The sequence below is a fragment of the Ovis canadensis genome, chromosome 13 (assembly GCF_042477335.2).
Source record: "Ovis canadensis isolate MfBH-ARS-UI-01 breed Bighorn chromosome 13, ARS-UI_OviCan_v2, whole genome shotgun sequence".
In the NCBI taxonomy this organism is placed as follows: domain Eukaryota; kingdom Metazoa; phylum Chordata; class Mammalia; order Artiodactyla; family Bovidae; genus Ovis; species Ovis canadensis.
Window position 1 is genome coordinate 67,977,472 of NC_091257.1, and position 18,066 is coordinate 67,995,537.

The 18,066-nt window shown below is 44.8% G+C and overlaps 1 pseudogene; it reads left to right on the top strand.

Annotated features, from left to right (window-relative positions):
- The window catches only part of LOC138417257 (small ribosomal subunit protein eS4-like), a 64,744-nt pseudogene extending 54,394 nt beyond the window's left edge, over positions 1 to 10,350 (top strand).
- Positions 10,351 to 18,066: the final 7,716 nt, after the last annotated feature.

Here is an 18,066-nt window from a genome sequence, read left to right on the forward strand (position 1 = left end):
ACCTCAAAAGGATTATTCATACTTTGAGAAAAGTCCTTGAGGAAATCACCATATCCCTGCCTCCTGAGAGCACAGACAAGCAGTACATGGACCACACTGCAGAATCAGCAAAGAAACTTAATATGGACAACTGGTCAGAAAGTGATAAGCATCATACATAGATCATTAAACTTGAAAGAAATCTTAAGATAATTTATACCATCTCTATATGCATCTCATGTAGTACTTCTTTCAACATTTCCTCTACCAAGTAATCTAGCTCAGTGATATCCAACTATGGGGCAAGAGAAAGACTCATTCTTTTCAGAAGCTGTTATAATTCATGCTCAGTATTTGGAAAAAAGAGTTGAGACCACAACTTTAGCTTATGTTCCAACAGTCTTCTTGCTAGAGAGCTCATAGCACCCCATGATTTCTTTAACAGCCCTGTTAGAAAGTTCTTCCTCATAAAATAAGCACTCTCCTTCAATGTCATCAGCAGTCCCAGTTAGCACAAAATCTTGAGACAATAATATACATACAGAATCTGCCTGCAATGCAGGAGACCTGGGTTCAATCTCTGGGTTAGGAAGATCCCCTGGAGAAGGGAATGGCAACCCCACTCCAGTATTTTTGCCTGGAGAATCCCATGGACAGAGGAGCCTGGCAGGCTGCATTCCATGGGGTCACAAAGAGATGGACATGACTGAGTGACTAACACTTACTTACTTACTTATACATGTATGAAAGTGAAAGTGAAGGTCACTCAGTTGTGTCCGAATCTTTGCAACCCCATGAACTATACAGTCCATGGAATTCTCCAGGGCAGAATACTGGAGTGGGTAGCCTTTCCTTTCTCGAAGGGATCTTCCCAAGGTGTTATGGCACCTTTTTATTTTTGGCACTTTTGTTTTCCTCATAGCCTGTTGGTCTAAATAAAACGGTTAACTGAGGCAAGCTCAAAATTATCAAAAAGATGAGCTCCTGCAGGAATAGGAGAGGAAATGCAAAATGGACACAAAATGCAGCAAGCAACAGGTGCTGAGGGTTGGGGGAAGGCTGTATTGATGGGCAGGAAAGCAAAGAAGGGAGAATTCACAGAGTCAGCTAAAATAAAAACAGAGACCAGCGTGAAAATTCCTCGAGCACACAGAAAGAGTTCAGTCATACAAAGTTCAGTTCAGCTTGTTTTTCGAGACCAACCTGACCTGGGTTATTTCTTATTCATGCCTCTGGAAACCATAAGCAAAACTTCCCAAGGCTGATATGAGGCAGCCATGACCAAGTCCCCTACCATTTAAGAAAATGCCAATAATATCAACTTTCTGTAACCAGGCATTTACAAGAAGTCAGTTTCTCAGTCCTTAAGTTTTATTTTCCTGAGAGCAGATGTGTGAGATTGTCAATTTTGCATCCTCTGGCCCCATTTCAGACCGAAATTCTTCAGTTCAGTTCAGTTGCTCAGTTGTGTCCAACTCTTTGTGACCCCATGAATCGCAGCACACCAGGCCTCCCTGTCCATCATCAACTCCCGGAGTTCACTCAGATTCATGTCCATCGAGTCAGTGATGTCATCCAGCCATCTCATCCTCGGTCGTCCTCTTCTTCTCCTGCCCCCAATCCCTCCCAGCATCAAAGTCTTTTCCAATGAGTCAACTCTTCGCATGAGGTGGCCAAAGTACTGGAGTTTCAGCTTTAGCATCATTCCTTCCAAAGAAATCCCAGGGTTGATCTCCTTCAGAATGGACTGGTTGGATCTCCTTGCAGTCCAAGGGACTCTCAAGAGTCTTCTCCAACACCACAGTTCAAAAGCATCAATTCTTCGGCGTTCAGCCTTCTTCACAGTCCAACTCTCACATCTATACATGACTACCGGAAAAACCACAGCTATGACTAGACAGACCTTAGTCGGCAAAGTAATGTCTCTGCTTTTGAAATTCTTTAACAGTTTATAAAATGTTTACTGCTATAATCAGTCCATTCTAAAGGAAATCAGTCCTGAATATTCATTGGAAGGAATGATGCTGAAGCTGAAACTCCAATACTTTGGCCACCTGATGCAAAGAACTGACTCATCTGAAAAGACCTTGATTCTGGGGAAGATTGAAGATGGGAGGAGAAACAGATGACAGAGGATGAGATGGTTGGATGGCATCACCGACTCAGTGGACATGAGTCTGAGTAAACTCTGGGAGTTGGACAGGGAGGCCTGATATGCTGAAGTCCATGGGGTCGCAAAAGTTGGACACAACGGGGTGACTGAACTGACTGATAATCAGAATATATTCAAGTTAAGTTTTGATTCTGATAAGAGCTTCACCTTTATCATTATGGCAATCTGCCTACCTCTTACTATCCCTTTCCACCCCATCTCTGTGGTTCTCAAAGTTTGACTTGCACCTCCTTCCTTTTGCACTGTGCATGCTGAGTCACTTCAGTTGCCTCCAACTCTTTCAACACCATGGACTGTAGCCCACAGGCTCCTCTGTCCATTGGATTCTCCAGGCAAGAATACTGGAGTGGGTTGCCATGCCCTCCTTCAGTGGATCTTCCTGACCCAGGGATTCAAACCTGCATCTCTCATGTCTCCTGTATTGGCAGGTGGGTTCTGTTCCACTGGTGCCATTTGGGAAGCCCTTTTGCATTATTTTAGTTCTCTAACACAAACCAGAATTCTCTTTTTTCTTTCTCTTCAGCAGGCCATGGCAAGGTGGCATTTTCCAAATTCAATTAAATCAGTAAAAAAGGAAAACAATTATAGAAAAAGCTAGTAGGAACAAAACATTTATGATGAGACACTGTTGTTCTGCTCACCAGCACGCTGTCCACACCTGCACTACCTGGTCACCTGTATAAGGGTCACTGATCCAAAGCAGATGTGCTAAATAGACACCAGGTTTGGAAGATGTCATACAAAAGAGTCCTAATTATCTCATTAATAATTTGTATACTGATTACATGTTAAAGTGATTTAGGGATCTCCAATATTCTTGCCTGGAGAATTCCATGGACAGAGGACCCTGGTGGGCAGCAGTTCCAAAGAGTCAAACACAGCTGAGTGACTAGCACTTTCACTTTTCCACATTAAATATAACATATTTTAAATATTTATTTCAACTGGGGTTTTTGTAACACCTTTTAAAAAGTGTGCTACTAGATAATTTAAATTACATAATGGCAGGCTTCCCTAGTTGGTCTCATGGTTAAGAATTCACCTGCCAATGCAGGGAATATGGGTTCAACCGCTGGTCCAGGAAGATCTCACGTGCCATGGAGCAACTACTACTGAGCCGGCACCTAACGCCTGCGAGCCGTTAACTACTGAGCCCACATGCTGCAACTGCTGAAGCCATGCGCCTAGAGCCCACACTCTGCAACGAGGAGCCACTGCTGCGAGAGGCCCATGCACCGCAGCTAGAGAGTAGCCCCTGCTCGCCCCAACTAGAGAAAGGCCATGCACAGCAACAATGGCCCAGTGCAGCCACTAAGTCAGACACGACTGAGCGACTTCACTTTCACTTTCCACTTTCATGCACTGGAGAAGGAAATGGCAACCCACTCCAGTGTTCTTGCCTGGAGAATCCCAGGGACGGGGGAGCCTGGTGGGCTGCCGTCTGTGGGGTCGCACAGAGTTGGACATGACTGAAGTGACTTAGCAGCAGCAGCAGCAGCAATAAAATAAATTACATAATGGCTCAAGTTTGAGATTCACTGGGTAGTGCTGCCCTACCCATGTGCCCCTTGTCTGTATTTACAGGAAAGTCTGCAAAGTGAAACACTTTCCAGCCTCACTTTCACATGGGGGACATCATGGGACATGGTCTTGGCCAAGGCAGACTCGAGGGCTCTGATAAGGATGGCATTCTAAAAGATGATGCTGTTAAAGTGCTGCATTCAATATGCCAGCAAGTGTGGGAAACTTAGCAGTGGCCACAGGACTGGAAAAGGTCGGTTTTCATTCCAATGCCAAAGACTATTCAAACTACCACACAATTGCGCTCATTTCACACGCTAGCAAAGTAATGCTCAAAATTCTCAACATTCAAAACTCAAAACTCAACATTCAAAAAACAAACATCATGGCATCAGGTCCCATCACTTCTTGGCAAATAGATGGGGAAACAATGGAAACAGTGACAGATTTTATTTTCTTGGGCTCCAAAATCACTGCAGATGGTGACTGCAGCCATGAAATTAAAAGACGCTTGCTCCTTGGAAGAAAAGCTATGAACAACCTAGAGAGCATATTAAAAAGCAGAGACATTACTTTGCCAACAAAGGTCCATCTAGTCAAAGCTATGGTTTTTCCAGTAGTCTTGTAGGGATGTGAGAGTTGGACTACAAAGAAAGCTCAATGCCAAAGGATTGATACTTTTGAACTGTGGTGTTGGAGAAGACTTAAAGCATTATTCATTAATTAAAGTGTTACCCTTTTGCTCCTGTTGGGTTTGACTGCTTCCTTGGATGGCAAGGAGATCAAACCAGTCAATCCTAAAGGAAGTCAGTCCTGAATATTCATTGGAAGGACTGATGCTGAAGCTGAAACTCCAATACTTTGCCCACCTGATGTGAAGAACTGATTCATTGGTAAAGACCCTAATGCTGGGAAAGATTGAAGGCAGGAGGAGAAGGGGACGACAGAGGATGAGATGGTTGGATGATAGCACCAACCTGATGGACACAAGTATGAGCAAGCTTTGGGTGTTGGTGATGGACAGGGAAGCCTAGTGTGCAGCAGTCCATGGAGTCACAAAGGGTCGGACACAACTGAGCTCCTGAACTGAACTGAAGGATGGCATTCTGAGAAAGCTTATGTTTTCCTGATAAAAAGAGACAGGCCCAGCTGGCTCTGCCCCTTTCTCTCCTTTTCCATTTTGGGCTGCCTTGAATGAAGGTTTAATGCCAAGAACAAGCGTGGAAGATTTGGACCTTGATAACAAATGCCAGCCTGCTTGCCAGGAAGAGGTAGCAAGGCCCTGCAGGCCCAAGAGCTGAGATCTGCAATGGAGCCAGTACTGACAACCACCTGATCCATATCTCTGGTCCCCAGATGCTGAATTTTACTGTTAAAGACACCTGAGGTGGTCTTCTCTTACTTGCCCATATTCCTAGCTGACAGCGAAGCTTCCAAAGAACAATCCTATGCCCTCGGCCAGCCCATGTGTAGCCTACATGGCCCACCTCAGCCACCAGCCCAATCTTGCTCTCTTCTCCCTCGGCTCTCCTCCGGCTCCGGTGAGGCCCCCAACTTATCTCAGGCTCATAAGGGAAAAATCACATCTCCTTCCAGCTTCAGACATCAAAGAACCCAATTCAAAACCTTACGGCCCCCAGGCTGTGCCAATGCTCAGACTGGAGACACACGTGGGTTAGATGTTGGCATAGCTGTGGCGACACAATGCAGCCCTCACCTGCAGCTCACACACCTCCCATCCACGGGGAAGCAGTCAAACCCAACAGGAGCGAAAGGGTAATACTTTAATTAATGAATAATGCTTTAATGAATGAATACTTTCAATAATGAAAACCACAAATTATATATAATCAGAACCAGCAAACACAGTAGCAGGAAGCACGCTCTCAGAGGAAATGCTCAAGTCCCAGTGACTCGTCTCCAGGCAATACCCCAGATCTCTGGGCTGTCCCTGGTCAGGGCATGGTGTTCTGAACATCCTCTCCGAATGTCCCACGGTTTGCCTGATTCTCCTTCAAGTGTGCTCCTGGGAGAAAAGGCAAACCCACTTGTTGGTCCGCATGCCTGAGCTCTTCACAGCCATCAGGCTACCAGAAGACACTGCGGGCAGCCGGCTGCCCCAGGTCACAGTTGTTGCCCCTGAAGTGAAGCCAACAGAAATGAAAGTATGTTGGCACTAACAGACACCAGGCAGCCTCCACACTGGGGATCAGTTGACCCAGCTTCTAGATCCAGCTCGTGCACCCTCAGTAAAAACCACGATTATGGGAAAACCTCAGCTAACGCCTGCTTCTGGTGTCAGACCATATAGCATCATTGCATAATGTCCTTCCTGCATCATGAGAGCCACTGAACTGGCAAACTGTGACCAATGTCTGTGTCCCTCTTCGCTCCCTCAGTAAACGGCACCTTTCCTCCAGGTGCTCAGCCCCAAACCTTGGAGTCTTCCTTGAATTCCTTTTTCTCTCCCACTGGACACGGAACTATTAACATAACTTTTAAGCTCTACCTTTTCAAATGCATCCAAATCCAGAGCCTCCTACCTTTCCCCCCTACTCTCCCTGTCCAAGCTATCATCACCTCACACCTGGAATCTTTGAAAAGCCTCCTAACTTGTCTCTTCCTCCCGAAATCTCATTACCCAGTCACCAGAAAGGTACTGTCAGCCATATGGTTGTTCCACTGCCCTTCGGTCCTATCTCCCCTCCCCCCCCACCCCCTGCCCCTTTAGAAAGAAAACCTCAGGGCCTTTCCATTGTCTCTAGGGTCCTAGTGCAGACTCAAGCCTGCCCTGCTCCCTCCACTGGCTCCATCATTCCCCTCTCGCCAGAAACTCTGATCTGCCACCTCAGCGACTGTGCACAGCCACCCCTCTGCTTGGAACGTTCTTTCACTGTTTATCAATCTTCACTTCCTTCAGGTCTCTGCTCACATGTCCCCTCCTTGGAGAGGTTATCCATGGCACGTACCTTATTGTCTGTCTCCTACTAGAGTGTAAGCTACTTGATGGCAGAGAGCCACTGCTGGGGTCTCCAGCACCCTTGTACAGAGTCCGGGAATGAGTTTCATGAACAACCAAGTGTGTAAGTAGCTTGCTCAAAGCCTCTGTCTGATGACTGTGCAGACTTGCTACTAAAGTTTCCACTGAATGATGGAAACAGACTTGTTCCTCAATATTTCATAGGTATTACAGAGCTCACTGTGGTTGAACCAGAGGTAGGGTGCCCCAAGCTTTGCCTGTCTGGGAAGTTCTTCTCCCCAAAAAAATCCTTGGGGGAAGGGGCCCTCTGAACCCCCAAACCCCTACAGTACTAAAAGCACTGGATTAGGTGATTCCTAAAGGATTCTCTAACACAACAGTGCAATACAGTGAAGGAATCAGGAGCAAAAAGACCTTCCCTAGGACTGCTGCACTGCTCTGAAAGTGACCAAAAAGGGAGAAGGAAGAAGCTTCTCCTCCTTGTGATGCTGTCCTGATAAACAGGGCCTGTGCAAGCTGAAGGGCTATAGTGATAAACTGTCATCAAGCCCTGCTGTCTCAGGAGTATAATGTCAAGCAATCCACTAAGAGATGAGGAAATTGCATCAAGAAAGCCAGCTCATTCTTGGGTAAATGAGAACACAGGGCCTGATGTCAGTATAACACGAGACTCTTATCTTAGCAGAGCCTACGTCACAGAAACGATGCTGCTGTCAACCTCATTATGAAAATAGTACAGAAGTCTACAACAGATGTCACTGTCAGCTTCTGGACTGTGAATCAATGACAGTAATGCTTCAGTCAAATTAGAAGCTACACAAGGTCATTGCACTTGACTATTAGATGAACTAACGGGACATAATACAATTCCTGGAACAAATGCCCAACAAATATTAATTGCTAATAGCGAGCAATGTGAAATTGACTGTTTACTAGAGTTTCCTGTGTGGATTTGCTCATTCATTCCACAAACATTTTCTGGGCCCCTACTATGTGCTAGACAATAAGAGAGAGAAAAAGGCTATAAAAATTGCCTACCTTTTGTAAGCTAACAATATAATAACAATGATGGTGGTGATGAAAAGAGCAGCTAGCATTTTTTGAGCATTTGCTCTGCACCAAGGACTATTGGGTCCTTTCAGTGTGGTATCTCATGGATATCACCATTCTTGTTTCAAAGATGTGGAAATTGAGGCTCAGAGATGAATCCAAGGTCATAAAGGGGCTCAAATCCCCTTTGACTTTCAAAGTCATTATCTGTTACCTCCATGGAACATGGTTTACCATCTGCCCTAGTGGATTAACATTTAAGAGGAGTTAAGGGAGGGTTTCTGAAAAAGAAGAAAACTACTATTACCAGATGCTCCTGCTCCAGCTGGCAGAGGAGGTCAGCCCAGGAGTCCAAGGCTGCGAATCTGTAGCAGCGGCCAGATTAGACGGTGGGGCAGGAATGCATTTAGCTACATAGTTACCAACAGAGATGGGGGAGGGAGGTCTCATGTCCTAGACATTTTACTGGGTGGCAGGATGAAACCATTCTTATTTTATCCCCAAAGGGCTTGGCATTCCTATTAGAAATACAAAGGATAAATTGAGAAATTTACTCCCTTTCTCACAATTCCCATGGTATCTCAGCTATAACTTCCTCACAGCACTCACTAATTTCTGTTTTACTATTCCAGAGACTGGCTGACACAGAAGGTGCTAGTTAATTTTTATTGAATATATTACTAAGGACAGAGAAACGTGGACGAATATGCCTGTAATCTGCTTGTTTGTGCTCAGTAGTGTCCAACTCTGTGAGCCCATGGACTGCAGCCCACCAGGATCCTCTGTCCATGGGACTCTCCAGGCAAGAATACTGGAGTTGGTTGCCATTTCCTCCTTCAGGGGAGCTTCCTGACCCAGGGACTGAACCCTGTCTCCTGCATCTCTGGCACTGCAGGCCGATTCTTTACCGCTGAGCCACCAGGGAAGTCGTATCTGTAATCTAGCCAGAAACTAAAAATCCTTGTAGTAGCAGGACAAATAGATCCTTTCCAATTCACAAGCAACAGGGGAACACATGACCCCAGCAATGACAATACTATTCTCATGGTAATAATGGGGAGTGTTTATATAGCACATACTGTGTGCCCATCACTTTTCGAGGAACTTGACAAATATTCACTCTTACAATCCTCACCATTGTGTTAGCTGGGCACTATTACTGACTTCATTTTTTTAGTGAGGTTAGGATAGTTATAGAGAATAACTTGCCCAAGGTCACCGAATAAGTAACTAGTATTTCTTGAACACTTGCCTTGTGCCAGAAACTGAGTCCAAAAACTGTACAAGTTCTATTATCTCGTTTAACATTCATAGTAAGCCTGAGTAATTACTGTTATTACTACCACTTGGAGTTGAAGATCGTGGGAGTGGGGAAGGTAACTAGTCCTGAGCTCAGAGCTCGTGCTTTTAACCACGTGGCTAAGTCGAAGCGTGCAGAGCAGGAGAGCCGACACAGCCCGGGCTTGAGCGGACCAGGCGCTGGGCGAGAGACCTGTTGGCTCCAGGACATGGAACGCCACGATGGAATCCTCAACCTGGGCCGCATGGGGTCAGATCTGAGTGCGAGGAGGACCCTCGGCGTCCTCAGATCTCCACGCCGCAACTCGGAGATTTCCGCACCGGGATGCTGCGAGCGCCGCTAGCCACTACTGCCCCCTGCCGCCGGCCCGACTCGAAGCTCAGGCAGGCCCCGCCCAACTTGGTCCTCCGGGGAGAAATTGGTCTGGAGCTGACGGCTGAGGCCCGGGTCCCGGCCCGCTCGCAGACGCGACCACCACACCTGGGTTGCCATCCTCTGCCCCCGCCGCTCCTCATACCCAGAGAAAAAAGACCTCGACTGCCCTGCACTTTCCGCACGCTTCTCTCTGCCCTCACTTCCCTTCCCACACCTCCGGTCTGCCACTCCTTCTGTCCCTTTCCCTGGGACACCAGGCCATGCCTGGCTGCCTCGCCTGGAATCCGCGCGAGCCCACAGCATCCCACCCCGAGTTGCCATGGTGATGCGGCGCAGCCGAGAAACGCCGGAAGAGGCGGGGTCCTGGAGCCGTGGGCGAGCGCCTAGGACCTGAAAGTTGGCAGACCGCCCTGGGTTGCCATGGTGATGTGGAGCCCTGGAGAAGAGTAGCTAGGGGCCGGATCCTTTGGCTGACTGAGCTAGCCAGAGATCGCGGAGGCTGAGGTCCTTCCTCCACTCCGGCCCAGGTACTCTTGTCTCCCGGTAATAAGAAGTTCCTTGCGGCTCTCACCACGCAGCTCCAGTCACCCCTCTGCAAGGAGAGCGGGGTCTGGGGTCGCAGACACTCCTTGGATCTCCGGATTGCAGGGGTGGATGGGGCCGAAGTCGCTCAGCTATGGTCCTCCTTTTCCCGCTTAGCCCGCGGTTGCCATGGTAATGCGGGCAGCCGAGGCGCTTCAGGCCACAAGTGACTTAAGGTTCCCTCTCCACTTCCCCTTACTCCTGCTATGGATGGTAGACGGCGACCAGAGCCCCAGCAAGATTCTCAAGATTGTGAGAATCGGAGAGCGGTATTGGGGAATGGACACGCTTCTGGGGGGCCTCTTGGCTTCTCATCGCGGGCTGAGGGTGCAAGAGAGTGGACTGATGCCTGTCGTCGCAGGAGCGCCTGACCTCTTAGAGGCAGCCTAGATTTCGGTGGGGCTTCCCTGGTGGCTCAGTGGTAAAGAATCCGCAGGAGATGCAGGTTCCATCCCTGGGTGGGCAAGATCCCATGGAGAAGGAAATGGCTACCCACTCCAGATTCTTGCGTGGGAAATCCCATGGAGAGAGGAGCCTGCTGGACTACAGTCCATGGGGGTGCAAAGAGTCTGACACAGCTTAGCGACTAAACAACAACAGTTTTGGGTGGCATGAATGTGCCATGAAAGTGTAACCAGTCCCCTTCTGGAAGACATTTATATCCCATCTTTTATTACTGCAAACAGTGCCATAATAATAGCTTCGACTAGCGTGTGAGATGAGTGCAATTTTGCAGTAGTCTGAGCATTCTTTGGCATTGCCTTTCTTTGGGATTGGAATGAAAACTGACCTTTTCCAGTCCTGTGGCCACTGCTGACTTTTCCAAATTTGCTGGCATATTGAGTGCAGCACTTTCACAGCATCATCTTTCAGGATTTGAAATAGCTCAACTGGAATTCCATTACCTCCACTAGCTTTGTTCATAGTGATGCTTTCGAAGGCCCACTTGACTTCGCATTCCAGGATGTCTGGCTCTAGGTGAGTGATCACACCATTGTCATTATCTGGGTTGTGAAGATCTTTTTTGTACAGTTCTTCTGTGTATTCTTGCCCCCTCTTCTTAATATCTTCTGCTTGTTAGGTGCATACCATTTCTGTCCTTTATCAAGCCCATCTTTGCATGAAATATTCCCTTGGTATCTCTAATTTTCTTGAAGAGATCTCTAGTCTTTCCCATTCTGTTCTTTTCCTCTATTTCTTTGCATTGATCCCTGAAGAAGGCTTTCTTATCTCTCCTTGCTCTTCTCTGGAACTCTGCATTCAGATGCTTATATCTTTTCTTTTCTCCTTTGCTTTTCACTTCTCTTTTCACAGCTATTTGTAAGGCCTCCACAGACAGCCATTTTGCTTTTTTGCATTTCTTTTCCATGGGGATGGTCTTGATCCCTGTCTCCTGTACAATGTCACGAACCTCCTTCCATAGTTCATCAGGCACTCTATCTATCAGATCTAGGCCCTTAAATCTATTTCTCACTTCCACTGTATAATCATAAGGGATTTGATTTAGGTCATACCTGAATGGTCTAGTGGTTTTCCCTACTTTCTTCAATTTAAGTCTGAATTTGGCAATAAGGAGTTCATGATTTGAGCCACAGTCAGCTCCTGGTCTTGTTTTTGCTAACTGTATAGAGCTTCTCCATCTTTGGCTGCAAAGAACAGAATCAATCTGATTTCAGTGTTGACCATCTGGTGATGTCCATATGTAGAGTCTTCCCTTGTGTTGTTGGAAGAGGGTGTTTGCTATGACCAGTGCATTTTCTTGGCAAAACTCTATTAGCCTTTGCCTTGCTTCATTCCGTATTCCAAGGCCAAATTTCCCTGTTACTCAAGGTGTTTCTTGACTTCCTACTTTTACATTCCAGTCCCCTATAATGAAAAGGACATCTTTTTTGGGTGTTAGTTCTAAAAGGTCTTGTAGGTCTTCATAGAACCGTCCAACTACAGCTTCTTCAGCATTACTAGTTGGGGCATAGACTTGGATTACTGTGATATTGAATGGTTTGCCTTGGAAATGAACAGAGATCATTCTGTCATTTTTGAGATTGCATCCAAGTACTGCATTTCAGACTCTTTTGTTGACCATGATGGCTATTCCATTTCTTCTGAGGGATTCCTGCCCACAGTAGTAGATATAATGGTCATCTGAGTTAAATTCACCCATTCCAGTCCATTTTAGTTCGCTGATTCCTAGAATGTCGACATTCACTCTTGCCATCTCCTGTTTGACCACTTCCAATTTGCCTTGATTCATGGACCTGACATTCCAGGTTCCTATGCAATATTGCTCTTGACAGCATTGGACCTTGCTTCTATCACCAGTCACATCCACAGCTGGGTATTGTTTTTGCTTTGGCTCCATCCCTTCATTCTTTCTGGAGTTATTTCTCCACTGATCTCCAGTAGCATATTGGGCACCTAATGACCTGGGGAGTTCCTCTTTCAGTATCCTATCGTTTTGCCTTTTCATACTGTTCATGGCGTTCTCAAGGCAAGAATACTGAAGTGGTTTGCCATTCCCTTCTCCAGTGGACCACATTCTGTCAGACCTCTCCACCATGACCTGTCCGTCTTGGGTGGCCCCATGGGCATGGCTTAGTTTCACTGAGTTAAACAAGGCTGTGGTTCTAGTGTGATTAGAATGACTAGTTTTCTGTGATTATGGTTTCAGTGTGTCTGCCCTCTGATGCCCTCTTGCAACACCTACCGTCTTACTTGGGTTTCTCTTACCTTGGACATGGGGTATCTCTTCACGGCTGCTCCAGCAAAGTGTAGCCGCTCCTCCTTACCTTGGAGCGAGGGGTATGCTAGTAAAGTAATGCTCAAAATTCTCCAAGCCAAGCTTCAGCAATATGTGAACCATGAACTTGCAGATGTTCAAGCTGGTTTTAGAAAAGGCAGAGGGACCAGAGATCAAATTGCCAACATCTGCTGGATCATTGAAAAAGCAAGAGAGTTCCAGAAAAACATCTATTTCTGCTTTATTGACTATGCCAAAGCCTTTGGCTGTGTGGATCACAATAAACTGTGGAAAATTCTAAAAGAGATGGGAATACCAGACCACCTAATCTGCCTCTTGAGAAATCTATATGCAGGTCAGGAAGCAACAGTTACAACTGGACATGGAACAACAGACTGGTTCCAAATAGGAAAAGGAGTATGTCAAGGCTGTATATTGTCACCCTGCTTATTTAACTTATATGCAGAGTACATCATGAGAAACGCTGGGCTGGAAGAAGCACAAGCTGGAATCAAGATTGCCGGAAGAAATATCAATAACCTCAGATATGCAGATGACACCACCCTTATGGCAGAAAGTGAAGAGGAACTAAAAAGCCTCTTGATGAAAGTGGAAGTGGAGAGTGAAAAAGTTGGCTTAAAGTTCAACATTCAGAAAACGAAGATCATGGCATCTGGTCCCATCACTTCATGGGAAATAGATGGGGAAACAGTGTCAAACTTTATTTTGGGGGCTCCAAAATCACTGCAGATATTGACCGCAGCCATGAAATTAAAAGACGCTTACTCCTTGGAAGAAAAGTTATGACCAACCTAGATAGCTTATTGAAAAGCAGAGACATTATTTTGCCAACAAAGGTCCGTCTAGTCAAGGCTATGGTTTTTCCTGTGGTCATGTATGGATGTGAGAGTTGGACTGTGAAGAAGGCTGAGCGCTGAAGAATCGATGCTTTTGAACTGTGGTGTTGGAGAAGACTCTTGAGAGTCCCTTGGACTGCAAGGAGATCCAACCAGACCATTCTGAAGGAGATCAGCCCTGGGATTTCTTTGGAAGGAATGATGCTAAAGCTGAAACTCCAGTACTTTGGCCACCTCATGCAAAGAGTTGACTCATTGGCAAAGACTCTGATGCTGGGAGGGATTGGGGGCAGGAGGAGAAGGGGACGACCCAGGATGAGATGGCTGGATGGCATCACCTTCTCGATGGACGTGAGTCTCAGTGAACTCCTGGAGATGGTGATGGACAGGGAGGCCTGGCGTGCTGCGATTCATGGGGTTGCAAAGTGTCGGACACGACTGAGCCACTGAACTGAACTGAACTGGATAGCTTCGACTATACCTCTGTGTACATTTGCAGTTTTCTCTGTAGAATAAATTTCCAAAATTAAAATTGCTGTGTCAAAAACCAAATGCAATTTTAATCTTCATGGTTATGGCCAAATTGCCCTCTAAAGACAGTAGCAAATTAACAGCCCCAACAAAACTGGAATCCAATATTTTTAATTGGAATTATATCAATAGTGATAAACTGCTGTGAAAGAATTTTTCCAGAACCAATGCCATTAAGCCAACTTGATTCTTTGATTAGTTGTTTTTTTAATTCAAATATAATCAAATAGTATAAAATCTCATCTTATTTTATGGAAATTATCTCTTACTGCTTCTTTTACATGTAGATTTCACAATAATAAACATTTTGCTTATTTAATAAATTGTGTAAAGCATTTTATTTTAGTTTTTCTCACAGTGATGTTTATGTCAACATCCTTTTACTGAAAACAAAAACAAAAAACCAGTCTTAGACATTCAGAAGCTGACTTGACATAGTTTGGCCATGTTATTCTCCTACTGAACATAAGCAATATTACAGAATACTAATCTCAGACAAGCATCCTCTGGAAGCATGCTAAAATGAGACAGAGCTAGGCTACCACACTATTTTGTCCCAGCACAGACTAAAAGATGGTCACTGTCTCAACCACAAAATACCAAACATCCCCCTCTCTTAGCCAAAATGAGTGACTGCGACTTCTTTACCAAGTGGAGTTTCTACTGAGTGAAGTCAGACAGAGAAAGACAAATATCATATGATACGGTTTATATGTGGAATCTAAAATAGGGTACAGATGAACTTAGCTGAAGCTCCAATAGTTTGGCTACCTGATTTGAAGAGCCAACTCATTGGAAAAGACCCTGATGCTGGGAAAGACTGAAGGCAAAAGGAGAAAGGGGAGGCAGAAGATGCAATTGTTAGATAGCATCACTGACTCAATGAATGAATGTAGAAAATTATGTAGAAAATAAGCTTACAGATGGAAGAGGGAGATTGGAATCTGAGAAAACCCTGGGAGATAGTGAAGGACAGGGGATCCTGGCATGCTGTAGTTCGTGGTCTCAAAGAGTCAGACATGACTTACCTACTGAACAACAACAAAAACAGAAATAGAGTCACAGATGTAGAAAATAAACTTACAGTTCCATGGGGTACAGAGGGGAGAGACAAACTGGAAGACTGGAATTGCATATACACACTACTATATAAAAACTTGATAACTAACAATACTCTGTAAAGGCCTATGTGGGAAAAGAATCTAAAAAGAGTGGATATATGTATGTGTATAACAGATTCACTTTGTATTACACCTGAAACTAACAGCATTGTAAATCAACTGTACTTCAATAAAATATTGTTTAAAAAATTAGCTTTATCCTCCTGTAGTTCACCTTCCCAAGAGATTAGATTTATTGAGATACCTAGTCACAGAATTGCACCTGCTTTCTTAAAGCAGCCAATCTAAAGCAAACCCCACTTTCATAAACCCTCCCCAAATCAACCATCCAAAGTTCAAATCCTATAAGTTTCTTTCTAACCTTTTTTCTGAAATACTCAATATTTTCCCTGTGATGTGTGTTCTCCCTGGCTGCAATAATTAATAAACTCAACTTGGTCAATTACATGTGTGTTTCTGGCGGTCTTTGACCAGAGGGCATCACCACTAGCAAGTTCAATTTTCTTTGGTAGAACTTTCCAGGTCTAAAATTTGTCGATGGCAGTCTTCCATAAATGTTTAATAAGGAACAAGTTTCATGTGGACTGATTTTTCCCAACTTTTGCAATTTTCAATGTTATCCTCAAGATACGAGTCTTCTGAGTTTTTTAAAAATAATTTTGCAGCAGGTGCATCTTAAACTTTATCAGTTTTATTCTATATTGTTTATTTCTACCAATAATTTTCATTGTGAATCAGACTGAAGATTGGTAATTGGTATCTACTTCTTAAGAACTATCAGTAGGGCAATGATGTAGGACTTGGATACACAACAAAATAAACATATTTTGCTTTAATTGGCAGGTTTATCATATGCTACCATGCCCTTATGTGGCACAAACACAGACCTTGGCATGAAGAAATTCAGAGTCTAATCAGAGAGATAGAAGACCTGGCTGGGCTCCATTTGCCAGTTGGATGAGAATGAAAAAGCCCTTCCAGATGGAGGGAACAGCCAAATGTTGTTCAGTCACTCAGTCATGTCCGACTCTTTACGATCCCATGGACTGCAGCACGCCAGGCCTCCCTGTCCTTCACCATCTCCTGGAGCTTGCTCAAACTCACGTCCATTGAGTCAGTGATGCCATCCTACCATCTCATCCTCTGTCATCCTCGTCTCTTCCTGCCTTCAATCTTTCCCAGCATCAGGGTCTTTTCTAATGAGTCAGCTTGTCATATCAGGTGACAAAAGTATTGGAACTTCAGCTTCAGCATCAGTCCTTCCAATGAATATTTAGGACTGATTTTCTTCCGGATTGACTGGTTTGATCTCCTCACTGTCCAAAGGACTCTCAAGAGTCTTCTCCAACACCACAGTTCAAAAGCATCAATTTGGTGCTCAGCCTTCTTTACGGTCCAACTCTCACATCCATACATGACTAATGGAAAAACTATAGCTTAGACCAGATGGACCTTTGTTGGCAAAGCAATGTCTCTGCTTTTTAATATGCTGTCTAGGTTGGTTATAGCTTTTCTTTCCAGGAGCAAGCATCTTTTAATTTCATGGCTGCAATCACCATCTGCAGTGATTTTGGAGCCCAGGAAAATAAAATCTGATTGTTTCCCTATCTATTTGCCATGGAGTGATGGGACCGGTTGCCATGATCTTCGTTTTTTTGAATGTTGAGTTTTAAACTAGCTTTTTCACTCTCCACTTTTACTTTTATCAAGAGGTTCTTTAGTTCCACTTCATTTTCTGCCATAAGGGTGGTGTCATCTGCATATCTGAGGTTGATGGTATTTCTCCCAGCAGTCTTGATTCCAGCTTGGGATTCATCCAGCCTGGCATTCTGCATGATGTACTCTGCACAGAAATTAAATAAGCAGGGTGACAATATACAGCCTTAGCGTACTCCTTTTTCAATTTGGAACCAGTCCATTATTTCATGTCTGGTTCTAACCGTTGTTTCTTGATCTGCATACAGGTTTCTCAGGAGGCAGGTAAGGTAGTCTAGTATTCCCATCTCTTTAAGAATTTTCCACATTCATTGTAATCCAGTCAAAGGCTTTTAGTATAGTCAATGAAGCAAAAGTAGGTGTTTTTCTGGAATTCCCTTGCTTTTTCTATGATCCAGTGGATTTGTTCAAAAAACATTTATTGAGTAATTCATACTCTGTGTCAGGACCTGGGCTGGGCACTGGGGATGCAGAGATGAACAGTTCCATGGGGTCCCAGCTCTTCCAGAGCTCTCAGTCCAGTACTAGAGATGCATTTAAAATAATCATACCAATGACAACAGTGAGTGATAACTGCTGCAAACAATACTTGGGTTCTGTGGGAGGCAGGGGCAACAGCATCCACCAGCGGGGTTTGGGGAAGTCTTCTTTGAGAGGTTGATTGTTCATCTGAGATGAGAAGGATGAATTGGAAGGATGCTCCTGTCCAAGGAGACAAGTCATGCTCTGAAGTGAGAAAATGCTCGGCTGTTTTGAGGACATGGAAGTAGTAAGTGTGGCTGGAATAAAGCAGACTGGGGGACGTTGTTGAGGATGAAGTCAATGGACAGGTATCTGGTCCCACAAGGCTTTGTCCACTACACTAAGGAGTTTGCATTTTTAACTTATATCAGCAACAAGCCAGGGAAGAGTACTGAGAGGTTACAATATGATTATATTATATATACATTTTGACAATGTTTGTATGGAGAATGGATTGGAGGGAGAGGATTAGAAATGCCATGAAACCAATTAAGAAGAGATTTGCAGTTGACTAAGGAAGTGATAATGGTAACTGGACTGGGTGATACTCAGAGGAAGGAAGGATTCTATGGAGCTTTGAGGATGGATGAGATTTGGAGTGGATTGAGGAGTGCTCCAGGTG